Source organism: Neophocaena asiaeorientalis, unplaced genomic scaffold (assembly GCF_003031525.2).
Source record: "Neophocaena asiaeorientalis asiaeorientalis breed wild unplaced genomic scaffold, Neophocaena_asiaeorientalis_V1.1 scaffold307, whole genome shotgun sequence".
Classification (NCBI taxonomy): domain Eukaryota; kingdom Metazoa; phylum Chordata; class Mammalia; order Artiodactyla; family Phocoenidae; genus Neophocaena; species Neophocaena asiaeorientalis.
This window is the reverse complement of record NW_020171817.1, coordinates 315,067-329,320: the sequence shown is the minus strand read 5'-3', so window position 1 is coordinate 329,320 and position 14,254 is coordinate 315,067.

The following is a 14,254-nucleotide window of genomic DNA, read 5'->3' as shown; positions in this document are numbered from 1 at the left end:
AACCCACCATGACAGGTCAGGAGAGATCATGGAAGAAAGGAAAAGCCTTTTTTGTTTTCCTGCTTTTTGAATAAGGGGCCCTGCATTTTTATTTTGTTCAGGGCCCTGTGAGTTATGTAGCTGCTCTGCTCTTCTGACCCATAGCCTGGTGGTTTTATTGAATAACTATACGGATCTATTTGTCTGCATTAGAGAGTGTTGTTAGCACATAAAAAGGGAGATAGGGCTTCCCTGGTGGCGCAGTGGTTGGGAGTCCGCCTGCCGATGCAGAGGATGTGGGTTCGTGCCCCAGTCCGTAAAAAAAAAAAAAAAAAAAAAAAAAAAAAAGGGAGATAGATGGCACTTGTCTTCGCTCTTTTATTTTCACTCCCAGTATTAGCATTTTAAGATAATCACTCTTTTGATGTACTAACATTCTTTAATATCTATTTGGCAAGGAAACAAGGCATTCGTTCCGGAATTAAAGGCTAACATGGTCAAAAGTGATGAATTTTCCGTTTGGTGCAGAGTTTAGCCATATTACAGATACTTAGTGAATGTTTCTTTTTATGGTCTTTCCATTTAAGGATGGCCAAGTGTTAGATGAATGTACTATTCTGAGGAAAAAATGCATAAAATTTTTAAAAAGTCAGTTTTGCTGAGACAAGCTATGCATCCCTTGAAGGGCAATTGTTTTTTAATAACAATTTTGATATATTACAGATCAAATGGAGTGCCCCAAACAGGAGCACAGCACATTTATACATGTAGATACTAGGCCCCCCCCCACTCTCATTGTCACGGAGCCCCCAGGTGATTCTGATGAAGCCGGCCTGGTCCTAGTTCATAGCCTTGGAGGACTCCCGCCCGATCCATTGGCTTAACGCAGTCAGGGTTGAATACATTTCATCCTCCTTCAAGGGTCTTAAGAAATTCTGATCTTTGAGGCAATTGTTTGATCAGTGGTTTGGGGAACATGAGGCTGGAATTGTCTAGAAGAAATTTTATTTCATTTATTTCTTAGAGGGGAAGGGGTATATAACGAGTAGAAAGGATTTCTTCTGATGAAAGACCTACGTGAATAAAATGGTAGGTTTCTGCTTTTAAAAACATGTTTAGATGAGTTCACTTCTGAATAATTTTGATATTGAGTTTTACTCTTATGTTAGAAGTTCATATCTTCCTTTATTTATTGGTCTTGCGGGGAAGAAGGCAACGATATATGAGGATTCTTGGTTATTCTTGATTATTAGGCAGTTGGGCAATCATTCTTGATTATTAGGCAATTCAAGACCTTATTAGTCAATTTACAGTTGATACACATTTCCTGCCTCTCCCCCCAGAGCCCGTTCCGCTCTCCTAAACATCTCCTCCATAAGCAGGAGCAAGGGATTAGCAATGAAGTACGAGCACATGCAGTGTTGCTGTGATCTGCTCGATGTATAATTTGGGGATGCACTCAGTGCCCTTGTGGTTGTTAATGCTCTCTGACTTTAAAATGAAATGCAAACAAAACCCCAAATCAGATAGCAGCAGTCAGTCACTCTAATGAGAGTTTGCATAAATGTATTCCCTCTGCTGGGTTTTGAAATTTTGAAACGTATCTCTCATAGAGTGAAAGGATTTGTTTACCTTAAAGGAATTGAAAGTCTCAGATGACGGGGAAGGTTTTTTTTTTTTTTTTTTTTTTTTAGGGGGATTTTCTGATATCCCAGTAATCATACTACCCTTGTTTAGTCTGGCTCTGAGCCTGCTTTGTCATTCTAGGGCTGGAGCAGGGACTGAGGTTTCTTCTCTCAGTCATCTCTCTGCCTCCATGAAAAGACGGGGATGGAAGTTGGGGGCTGGAACATCAGGAAGTAAAGAGCTCTTCTCAGAGCCAGCTGGGACCTGGTACTTGCCCTACCTGAGCACGGAGGTCCCCTCCCTCCACCATGATTCCGCAGCTTTAGGAAACCGCTGTGAATCCAACCTTCTATCCTCCCTGAAGCTGAGCCTGGATCTTTTCCCCACCCTGTGCCTGAGGGTGGGGAGAGTGCCTTACTTGACTTGCAGGCCAGTTAGGGCTGGAGGATGGAGGGCTGGTACCAAATGTGACCAAGAGAAGCTTAACTTTGGGCTCTGGAGGTAGGTTTCTAGGGAACTCTGGATTGGAGGAGTTGAACCCCTCAAAAAATGTGTGTTCGCTACATGGCATTAAGAGATATTATGGTTGGGACTTCCCTGGTGGCCCAGTGGTTAGGGCTTGGCCCTTTCACTGCCGTGGGCCCCTGGTTTGATCGCAGGTCGGCGAACTAAGGTCCCACAAGCTGCGTGGCTCGGCCAAAGAAAAGAGAGCGGTGTTATGGTTGACTGTGAAGCCCACATTTCAAAAAAGAAGACTCAAGATTTCATCGCAACTCTTTCACCAACCAGCTGTGGCTTTAGGCAAGTAATGTAACTTCTGAGTCTTAGTTTCCTTATCTGTTTCAAAAAAGGGACTTTCTAAGATCCTTCCCAATAATATGTCTTGGGTCTCTGACCCTCTTAGGAAAACGGTCATTGTCACCACTGATTAGAAATACTGTAAAATTAACAGAGCATGAAGAGAAAAATTGAAGATATAGTTTTGTTTGTGTGCTGTAATAAAGCATATACCTGGTTTTTGTCCTCAGTTTCTGGCAAAGCCTCAAAAATGCTTGGAATTTCCTGAGACAAGAGTGTCTTTGATATGCTAATGAGGCGACGCAAGCTGGGCCCCTAGAAAGCTTCAGGATGGCGACTGGTCGCCAGAAAGACCACATGATTAGAAGGTTGGAACTTTGGGCCAGCCTGACCTCCAGGGAGTGGGGAAGGGGTAGAGATTGAGTTCAGTCGTGTGGCCATTGACTTAATCAATCATGCCTAGTAATGAGGCTCCAGTAAAAGCTTTGGAGACAGGTTTTGGTGGAGCTTCCTGGTTGGTGAACACTCTCATGTGGCTGGGAGGGTGGTATGACCAGATTCCACGAGGAGGCGCCATGGAAGCTCTGCTTTCCCCCAGACCCCACAGACCCTGCTCTGTGCATCTCTTCATTAGGCTCTTTCTGAATTTTATCCTTTATATTATAATATGCTGTAATCACAAGTGAAGTTTTAAATGATCTCTGTGAGTCATTCTAGCAAATTATTGAGACTGAGGGGGTTGTGGGAACCCCCCAAATGCATATAGCTGATTGATCAGCTGTGCGGGTAGCCTGGGGACCCCACTTGTGGCTGGAGTCTGAAGCGAGGGTTGTATTGTGGACTCAGCCCTGACGCCTGTGGAGTACGATGCTCACCCCAGGTAGTCGGCGTCAGAACTGTGCTGCAGGACACCCAGATGGTGTCAGAGACTTGGTTTCAGAACCCTGTTTGCCTAGAATTAATATGAGTTATAATTATATGGACTGCCCACCCTTTATGCCTTATTACTATGGAGCCGAATACTAATTGTATTTGAATATGTCAACTTAGACTTACTTAATATACAATTATTTGACTACAGTCCTAGACTCTGTTCATGGATACTGCAGCTTCACAGTTTGCTGCTCATTTATTTTGGTCATCTACTCACATGGTATGTTCGTGACTTGAAAAAAACAACATGCAAATGAAACTGAAGGAGTTCTTTCATTCATTCATTCTTTCTTGTTTCTTTTCTTTTTTTCGCTTTAAAAAGTATTAAGTCATCAGGTATAAATACAAAATCATTGATAATTCAAATGGCAGATCTCAATGTAGACATTTGGTCTTAGCTGAAAGGCTGATTGGCAAAAAAAAAAGCTAAAAGGCAATTCAGTTGTCAGTGTAGAACTGGAACCTAGAAATGCTCAGGTAGAGTGTCCAGATTCTGAAGATTAGAGAAGGAAAGTGTATACGATAGAAAGCGTGTATGATGGCTGTGCTCATCATACAGGATTTTCCTCTACTTCCTGGGCATGTGGGAAGACTTCCCCGATAGCTCACAGTTTTGCTAGCGCCATATCACCAGTTCTGGCCAATGGGCTGTAAGCAGAGGGAACAAGTGTCACTTCCAACCAGAGGCACTTATGAGCAGGTGTGAATATTCCATGTCCCATTAAACGCTGAAGCTATGTTAATATGGTGGCACCACAAGATGGTACAGCCTCCGTCAGCCTGGGTTCCTGAGTGACTGCAGAGCCTTCTACTGAACCACATTGGATGTGCCCCGTGAGGAAGAACTAAATTTCCATTATGTTAAGTTACTGATAGTTCAGGATTAATTTGTTACCACAGCCCATCCTCGGTTACCCTATTTAGTGACTCTGTGTCCTTTTTTAGTATAGAGCTAAGTACCAGTCCTGGGCTGGGCTCCTGAATGAATCTGATGACTTTGAAATTCTTGGTGGAAGATCTGAGCCTTGTGTAAAGAGAGAAGTCCTCTGACATCTTACATTAGAAATAAGGAGCACTACTTAGCCAGGATTTCATGTTGCCTTTTCACATAGTGACTGGGTGTTGGAGCTGCAAAGACCCTTAGAGATCATTAAGGTCACTTAGCAGACACCATTTGTTGCATATCTAAATCCATCCCTTACCCTTTCTCTCTTGCTTACAGAGCCCATGTGCTCAGGGATAGGGTCTCCCTGAGCTCAGAGGTAAATCCTCATTGGTCTAAGCTAGTCATGTGATCTCATTCCTCTTTCCAGTGATTGGTTTAGGACTGAAAATGTGACACAGGTTCTGGCCAACGGTACCTGAGAGTCAGTCCTCTGGGGGCTTCCTGGGAAAGGCTTTCCTTGCTTCTAAAAAGAGATAGCTTGGGGGGGAAAAATCCACTTTTTACCTCAGCACATGGCTGTGTGAAGTGTGATGCTTGGCTCTGGTAACCATTTCTGATCACGAGTGGAATCAACAGAAGAAGAGGAACCAACAGGCTGAAGACTGCAGGGTGGGGAGAACTTTGGTTCCTGATGACGTTGTTGAGACTGAATAAACTAACCCTGGGAGAGCCCCACACCTGGACTTCTTAATACGTGAGATAAAATGTCCTTACCTCTATAAGATGTTATGGAAAAACCCGAATGAATTTTTTTTTTTTTTTTTTTTTGCGGTACGCGGGCCTCTCACTGTTGTGACCTCTCCCGCTGCGGAGCACAGGCTCTAGACGCACAGGCTCAGCGGCCATGGCTCACGGGCCCAGCCGCTCCGCGGCATCTGGGATCTTCCCGGCCCGGGGCAGGAACCCACGTCCCCTGCATCGGCAGGTGGACTCTCAACCACTGCGCCACCAGGGAAGCCCCCGAATGAACTTTTTGGTTAACCCAACATTTAAAATTTTTTTAATTTAAAAATTAAAAAAATATTTTACCAGCTCTATTGAGGTATAATTGACATATAACGTTGTGTAAGTTTAAGGTGTACAGTGTGTTGATTTGATACATTTATGTATTGCAAAAGGATACCACCATAGCGCTGGCTCATACCTCCATCTCCTCAAATAATTACCATTTCGTTTCCGTAGTGAGAGCATTTAAGATTTACTCTTTTAGCAAATTTCAAGTGTATTTCAGTGTTATTAGCTATAATCAAGAGGCTGCACATTAGATCCCCAGAACCTGTTAATCTTATAACTGGAAGCTTGTACCCTTTGACCCATATCCCCCCATTTCCCCCACCCCCTCGCCCTTGGTAACCTTCACTCCACTCTCTGTTTTTCTACCTGAAGCTGAACTGTTTTTCTGCTAATTATACGTTCCCTTTTGTTTGACCCTATGTTGTATTATAATCTTTTAAAAATTTCTTACCATCCTGTCTCAGCTATGCTAAGAGTAAGCAAGGATCTGGGTGGTCTAGGAGCAGCAGACACTAGTGGTGGAGGCATTGATACTTGAAGGAAAAGATCTCCAAGGAGCAGCTGAAACTCACAAGAGTTGGAGTTGCTCAGTCACCTGACCCAGGTATTCTTTCAGAAGTTCCTGGTTTATTAGAACAGTGGAATTCCCATATGCACAGATAAAGGCATTTGTTAAAAACAATGGGATTTGGACAAATTAATGTACACTCATTTCTTCCAATGCCCAGACATCCTGCCAGGCTGGCTGGGGAGCTGTAGAACACAACAGTCTTTGGGGCAGCTCAGGTTGTGCGAACTTCTGGGGTACCCATTGGCTGTGTGGTAACTCGTGGTACTTCAATTCCTCATCCACTGATCCAGCATCAAATGAAACAGGGATCACCTATTTTAAAAAAACATATTTTCAATGAACCATGGCGGGCTGCTCGCCCACTTAAGAGTGCTGTACCATATTTGGCTGATGAGATAGTCATTAATCAAGAACGGTAATGGTTGGCTATTTTCGGCAATACTGAGATCGGTTTGTGGGAAGAGTCATCTGTCTCCTAATTATTTAAAAACAGGCCAATGACCAGCGGGGTCTTAGAAGGCTTGGTTCTTCTCTGCCTGCTGCCTTCTTATCTCCCTGATCCCAGCACCTCCAAGATTGCTGCGCCACAAATGGCAAAGGAAAGACAGGAGGGAAACAAACCTTCCAGCTTTTTTCATTTGATAAAAGATGAATATATATGTATAACTGAATCACGTTGCTTTATAGTAGAAATTAACACAACACTGTAAATCAACTATACTTCAATAAAATAAAATTTTTTTTAAAAAGCTTTTTCCCATATAAAAGTGAAACAACATGTAAAACATTGCCCAGCTTAAACTCTTCTTGGCTCCTTAAATAGGCTGATTAATCAAACCTCGAGTTATTTTAGAGACAGCACTGCACATGTGCAAGACGGGAACTCAGGAACCAAGAACCTTCAAGTCCCTGGAACTCAAAGGAAAGAAGCGTTGCCACTGGAGCCCTTTACAAAGCAAGAGGTCCTTCAATAAGGAAAACCTGGCTTCCAACAGCATGAGTACCTTATATGGAATGATTGAAAACTAACCAATCAGCTTCCAAGTTTGAAATTCCCCTATCTCCTTAAATTTCGCCCCAAGCGCTGGGTCACGGAGACAGGTTTAAGAGCTTTGTCGGCCAAGCTTACAAGAAGGCTCTTTTCTCAAGAGCCGGTGCCATAGTGTTGGCTTTTATGCAAGTCAGACAGGGAACCTTTGCTCCGTTACGAAAAGTGGTAAGTGCTCAGACTTTATCCTAGATGTGTTAAAACCGGAGAAAAAAGAGACTTCCAGGTCAGTAAAGATGATAACGTTGATTTTATAGCTAAAGAAATTGATCAGGTTGTAAATCTGTGGCTTCTTTTGTGCTTCTTAATAGGACTGAGTGCCTTAGAAGGAAATTTTTATTGTATTTTTGAGGCATTGAACGCTAAAAACGAGCTAAAAGGGAATCCCGGCACTGGAGCGCTGTGGAATCAGATGCAACCATCGGCGCTGATGGCTTTCGGCTCCCTCGCTGTGAGAAGCGTCCAGAGTGACCGAGCTGTGTTGGTGGTTCACGCCAGTGGGGCAGCCCCTTTAACCAGGGCACTCCAACTCCTGCGGCTGTGGAAACCCAGGACCATCTTGGTGGAACTAACCACGGCCCATGCCGGGTGGGGGAGAGAGGAAGTCAAAAAGAGGTGATAGGTAAGAGCGGCGTTTATCAGGCTCCGCGGAGATGACTTTAAATAACGCTTCCCACCACAGCCTGGCTCTCATAAAGGGACCCACAAGGCCTCCATCACTCCCCTTGACGCATCCCTTATTTGGTGTTTCCCATTTGCCTCAGAGCCGCGTAACTACGTACAGGGTCAATGTTTCCATCCTTTTGGAACAGTTGGGATATTTGAGATCATTGTGTGGTTAAGTGCTGATTGGAATTGGCAGTAATATGAAATTTGCTTTTTAAAAATGGGGGGGGAAATCCACACCCCATGATTTGGAAACAGCTAATGTAATTGAACAGATCTGTCCTGCCTGGTGAATCCCTTGACAACTGAGGAGTCCTGGGATCCCCGTTGAAATGGAGGTTGTGGCCCAGACACAAGAGCTGATTTGAGATTGCCGTTCAGAAACTGGAAGCCTGCTCAGGGAGCGCTTCCAAACGTCCTTTCACACGAAAAACACTTGAAGACATTTTCCTTCTCGTTTTACGCCATCTTTCATTAATCTCATAAGCCCCCCTCCCCCACGTGATCTTAGTTAAGACTCTACTAGGCTTAGCACCTGGCATCAGAACCCTCTTGGGAGGCACGGAAGCCTTTCCTCTGAGCTCCCACAGCATTTGGGCTATGCTTTTTAACGTTTTTTGATTAATTGTGGTAAAATATAAATGTTACTGTTTTAACCAGTTTTAAGTGTACCGCGCAGTGACGTAAGTGTGTTCACATTGCCGGGCAACCATACCGCCATCCATCTTCACAGTTTTCATCTTGCAAGACTGAAACTCTATACCCGTGAAAAATAACTCCCCGTGCCCCCCTCCCCTCACCCCCTGACAACCACCATTCTACTTTCTGTCTTTGAATTTGACTACTCTGGGTCCCTAATTTAAGTGGAAACATACAGTGTTTATCCCTCGGGTCTGGCTCATTTAGCAGAACATCCTCAAGGTTCGTCTGTGTTGTGGCATCTGTTGGAATTCCTTTCCTTTCTAAGGCCAAATCGTACCCCATTCTCTGTGGGTACTACAGTATATTTTGGCCTATATTTTTAATCTAGCACTTATTAGCTGCTGTCGCTTAGTTTATAAGCTGCATGGGGACAGAAAGCCGTGAAGGATTCAAACTTTAAATCCATTCACCTTGGCCTGTGGCAGAGGATCCAGCTTACCATAAGTACTTATTATTCAAATAGGCCCATCAAGGCTAACTTTACACAGACTCCCCAGAGTCAGAGTAGGGGGCGTGACTGACTGTTACGGTGAGTGAGTGAGAAGGGATAACCTGGCCCGAGTCGTAGATTGATTGCCTGACTGATTGGCTGATGAAATAATTCATTCACCCAGCAGATACTTTATGCGCTCCTGTCGTGTGTCAGGCAGTTTGATAATGACTGAGGCCACAAGGCAGATATAGTACTTGCCTTCACGGAGTTTTTTTTTTAATTGATGTAGAGTTGATATACAGTGTCGTGTTAATTCCCGGTGTACAGCACAGCGATTCAGTTATGTACATATATATTCTTTTTCAGATTCTTTTCCCTTGTAGGCTATTACAAAATACTGAGTATAGTTCCCTGTGCTGTACAGTAGTAGGTCTTGATGGAGTTTCTGATGGAGAAGAAATTAAAACATAACTTCCCAAATACATACATATAATAAATATAAGCTGTGATAAGGACTGGAAAGGAAAATTATAGATAGGCTTGTTGTGATACAACAGAAACATATACTTCTTCTAATGAGATTTTAAAACAAAACGAAAAAAACGTTCATTGGATTTCTGACCTTTGGACTTCCCTCTGTCGATTTCAATCAATCTTAAAACCTTCCTCTAAAACCTAGTAGTGTGAACAACCAAAGGATAATAAGAGTCTGCAAAAATCCCCAGCTGCAATAAACAAAGGAAAGAGCTGATTGTTAATCGAGGTAAGAAATGAGTATCCAAGACACAGCTGAGCAGCTCTGTCCTATTGCCCAGCAACGCCTAACTCCGCCCTCCCAGAAACAGTATCTGGGAGGAATGGGCACGTTAGACCCGGACAGATCATACGGGTGATCTCCAAACTGTGGAGCGGCAGAAGAGAGGCTGCTCGGGAGGAGACGGTGCCTCCAGCAGGTGACCTACACACGAGACTGTCAGGACAGTGGAGGGGGAGGGCTGAGCTCGACAGACGCCACCCCCGAGAGGTCTGGTAGGGGTGGGAGCCGGCAAGGGAGAAGAGTGGCCAGAGACAAGGCAGAAAACCAGGTCATATCGCGAAGCCAGGAGAAGAGGGTGTGCCAGGAGGAAGGACGCATCTGCTGGGATGAGCTGGTGAGTCCCTGGATGATTCTGCGGGGCGCGCTCTGGGCACTGTCACTGGATGTGGCAGAATGGAGGTGATGGTTCCCTCACCACGAGCAGTTTGAGTGGAGTCAGATGCTCCAGCGAATGACACCCAGCGCTTTGGCCAGGGGAGGTCCCACTGCCGTCCATCCACAATGGTTGGCAGAGACACGTAGTGCCTGTCCGTTGGGATAGTCTCACCAGCATGAGTCCCCGTCACCGTGAGCATGGAGTTGGACTAGCCTCCTGCACTGCACGACGCAGCCTCGCCATCCTGGTACCTGTAGTTTCGTCATCGTCTCCATCTGAGTCTGGCTTCTACTCTCCGTTGCATGAAAAAGCTGAACATCTGAGATTAAAAGGACGAGTCTGTTGAGAGAAGCCCCGCAGCCCCACCCGGTCTGCTGTGGCCGTGGACATGACCCCACCCGGCTCTGAGGAGGGGCTGCCTGCCTTCGCCTCCCCCCTCGGCTTCCACCAGGCCTGGTTGAGGAAGCTGGCTGATTCTGGGGGAGCGATTTGAAGGCCACTCGGCGGGGCGGGGCGGGGCGTCTCGTCTCCTAAAACGTGTCTTCGTCTCGAAGGCGGAATGTGAGAAAAAGGTTAATCCTTTTTCATTTGGCAGCAGTATTTCTAGTAGTTTTGTGTGTTCATCTTGTCATCTTTTAAAAACAGGACTTACTATGAACCATGTTAACAAACGATACTCTGGCAGGATGTTTTGTAGTATTTGTTTTCCTTCCTTGTGGCTTTCTTTCTCCTCTCCAAGTAGCTAGAGGTTACTTGGGTGGAAAGGAGACCTGATCGCCCGGAAATTTTCTTTCTGCTTTTCATTTACCAACCTCTTTGGGAACTGTGTCCTGCTCTCGGGGGCGGCAACGTCTCAGAGGGGAGCAGGGTACAGTATCCCCAGCCTTGTCAAATGTCCCCGTGCCCCAAGAATTTCGTAGGCACAGTAGGGCGCTTGACATTTGGAATCTGCTTAGACCGACAGGGGCTTCCTGTCATCAGTCCTCTAAGATTAGCAAAAATAGCCTAGTGACTCTCCAGTGCAGTCAAGTGACCTGAGGACTGGTGACTCGCTGTCCCAGAGGTGCTGGTGACCAAGCACTGCAGGACCCATCCCATTGCCTTGGTCCAGCGAAGACCTGCCACCTTTTCACTTCCCCGTAGACGGGAAGAGCACCCTACTAGGGATAGAGGTCAAGTTCCCCTCCAGCCCAGGGAATGTGGGCACCAAGTCGAAATGAATTTGATCTAAAGAAAGACTTCAGAATCCGTTTTCTCTGGTGTACTTGAATGTGAGGTCTGAGTGTAGTCATTCCATCTCGCCTTATGTTAGTTTGCAGAAATCAAGGTGCAGTCAGCTCTGGATTTTGTGATCCCTGGGAAGGAATAGCACATAGAAGACCCCACTGTTAATCCCAAACTGCTTTTCCTCCTTTAAAGCCTTTTGGGGCGCTTGATCTTTCCTAAACAATAGCGAGATATATCTCTTTTTCCCCCTTCCTCTCGTAAGTTAAAAATCATATACAGCCACTTTGGAAACACAGTCTGGTGGTTTCTTACAAAGTTAAATATACACTTACCACATGATCCAGCAATCCCACTTCTAGGGTATTTACCCAGAAGACTGAAAACGTATGTCCAGACCAAGGCCTGTACTTGACTGCTCATAGTAACTTTATGCAGTAGACAAAAATTGGAATCAATCCAAATGTGCCACTGGTAAGTGGCACCCAGGTTTAGTATATCTAGACACTGGAAGAGCACTCAGCAAACTGAAGTATTGATCCAAGCAGCCATGGATGAAGCTCAAACGAATAATGCTAAGTGAAAGCAGCTTAGGCGGAAGAGAGTACATACTGTATGATTCCACTATATGAGATTCTCTACAAAGCAAAACTACAGTAACAGAAAGCAGAGTGCGTGCCAGGAGTGGGGTGGGGATTGACTGCAAAGGGGCACAAGGGAGCTTTTGGGAGAGCTGGAAACGTTCTGTGGCATGAGCGTGGTGACTGGTACCATGACTGTGTACAATTGTCAAACCTCATCACACTGGACACTTAAAATTGATGAATTTTATTGTATAGAAATTATATCTCAAAGAAGCTGACAAAAATCATGAGAGAGGAAGAAATAAAGATGAAAGTAGGGGCTTCCCTGGTGGCGCAGTGGTTAAGAATCCACATGCCAATTCAGAGGACATGGGTTCGAGCCCTGATCCAGGAAGATCTCACATGCTGTGGAGCAACTAAGCCCGTGTGCCACAACTACCGAGCCTGTGCTTTAGAGCTCGCGAGCCACAGCTACTGAGCCCACGTGCCACAACTACCGAGCGTGCTCTCTAGAGCCCGTGTGCTGCAACTACTGAGCCCACGTGCCACTCCTGAAGCCTGTGCTCTGCAACAAGAGAAGCCATCATTGCGGAAGCCAGGCTGTCTGGGTCCAAGTCCAACGTGAGCCAATGGGAGCCCTTCCCCGTGAGTCCTCCCCTGAGTCAGGGGAGTCGCACATGCTGAGCTTTCCCTTTTGTGTCTGCCTCTCACTCTCACAGCTTTATTGCTGACCCTGGGCAATATTTATGACCTGTGTGCCGTCAGGGTGCTCAGGCTAGATAACAGAGAAGCAGACCACTAGGAGGGAGGTATAATGTGTGAGAGAGAGAGATTTATTTATTTTAAGGAATTGGCTTCTACAGGTTTTTGGTGCTAGCAAGTCTGAAAGCTGCTGGGCAGGCCAGCTGGAAATGCACAAGAGTGGATGCAGTCTTGAGTCTGAAGGCTGGAAACTCAGGTAGAATTTCTCTGTTGCAGTCTAGAGGCAGCTTCTAGGGAACCTCAGTCTTTGCTCTCATGGCCTTCAACTGGTCAGAAGAGCCCCACCCACATTATGGAGGGTGATCTGCTTTATCCAAAGTCTACTGATGTAATTTTTTTTTTTTTGGCTGTGCCACATGGCTTGCGGGATTTTAGTTCCCTGACCAGGGATTGAACCCGGGCCACTGCAGTGAAAGCGTGAGTCCTAACCACTGGACCGCCAGGGAATTCCCCAAAGTCTACTAATTTAAATGTAAGTCACATCTAAAAAAAAAAAAGACAAAAACCCTTTATGGCAACATCTCAACTGGTGTTTGACCAAACAAATGGATACATTAGCCTCTGGGGCCCCATTTCCCCCAATATAAGCCAGGGGCAAGAGTAGCATTGTTAATAAGGATTAAATGAGTTAATATAGTACATTCAAAGAACCTAGAAGAGTACTCGGCACTTATAACCTAATTACTTTGTGCCAGGCACTATTCTAAATTTTACAAATATGAACTAATTTTCAAGAAAAATTTCTAACCATCTTAAAATTACATTTATTGGTTAAGAAACTCCCCAATCGTGGCCAATGAATGACTTGAATTCAGGAAAGTGGAGGGAAACCATATGTTTGAAGTAAATTGGACACGATAAAGATAAATTGGGTTTCAAATCCAAATGTTCAAAGACAAAACGCTCCAGAACCTTCTCCTACTTACTTCCTAATTGACATTTTCAAGTCCTACCACTTGAGATAATTTTTAAAAACTTCTTACTCAGTGATATTCTTGTTTTGCTGTTTTATTTAATCATTAGTATGGCAGAAGGCCATAGATGTTTCTTTTGTTGGTAGTTTATAAAAAGCATCTTTTCATACCTTATACTTTAAACATACATTTGTGGGCTGGTGGGAACCCAGTCACTACCAATCACATTTCCATGGGAAAATGTATTCTAGGATCTAAGCAAATGACTTACAAACTTTTAGTAAATAACCTGCCTCAAATTTGCCGTCTATTTTAAATACAGTCAATATAACGAAGTGGGTAAGGACGAGGGTTTTGGAGCTTTCAAACAGCTTTGAGACCCAGCCAGCCCATCTGAATTGGTGTCCTCATGGGCAAATCGCTTAAACTCCCAAAGCCTCACTTCCTCAACTTGTTAATGAAGGTAACAAACACAACCTCACAGATTTGTTGAGAGGATTAAAATGAATTTTTCTAGCACATAATAAGTGCTCAATAAATGAAATTATTCTACTCTAGAGATCATAGTATTCATAATATTTCAATTATTTGGTACCCAATATCCTTATATCAATACCTTGCTTCCCAAATGAAAGAAGTGGGCAGAGATATTAATAATTCCTCTTCCAAACTCTCTAGGGATATGCCTTTATCCACTTTTCTCCAAAGAGTATTTGTTTCCATTGAAGAACTTCCCATAACCCACTGTCATCTGGTTTTAGCAAGCACCACTGAGGTCAACCATGATTTCTGCATCACCAAACCCAAAGGACACTATGCATCTTTAAATTACTGGGTCTCTGTGCTGTGTTTGACTCTATC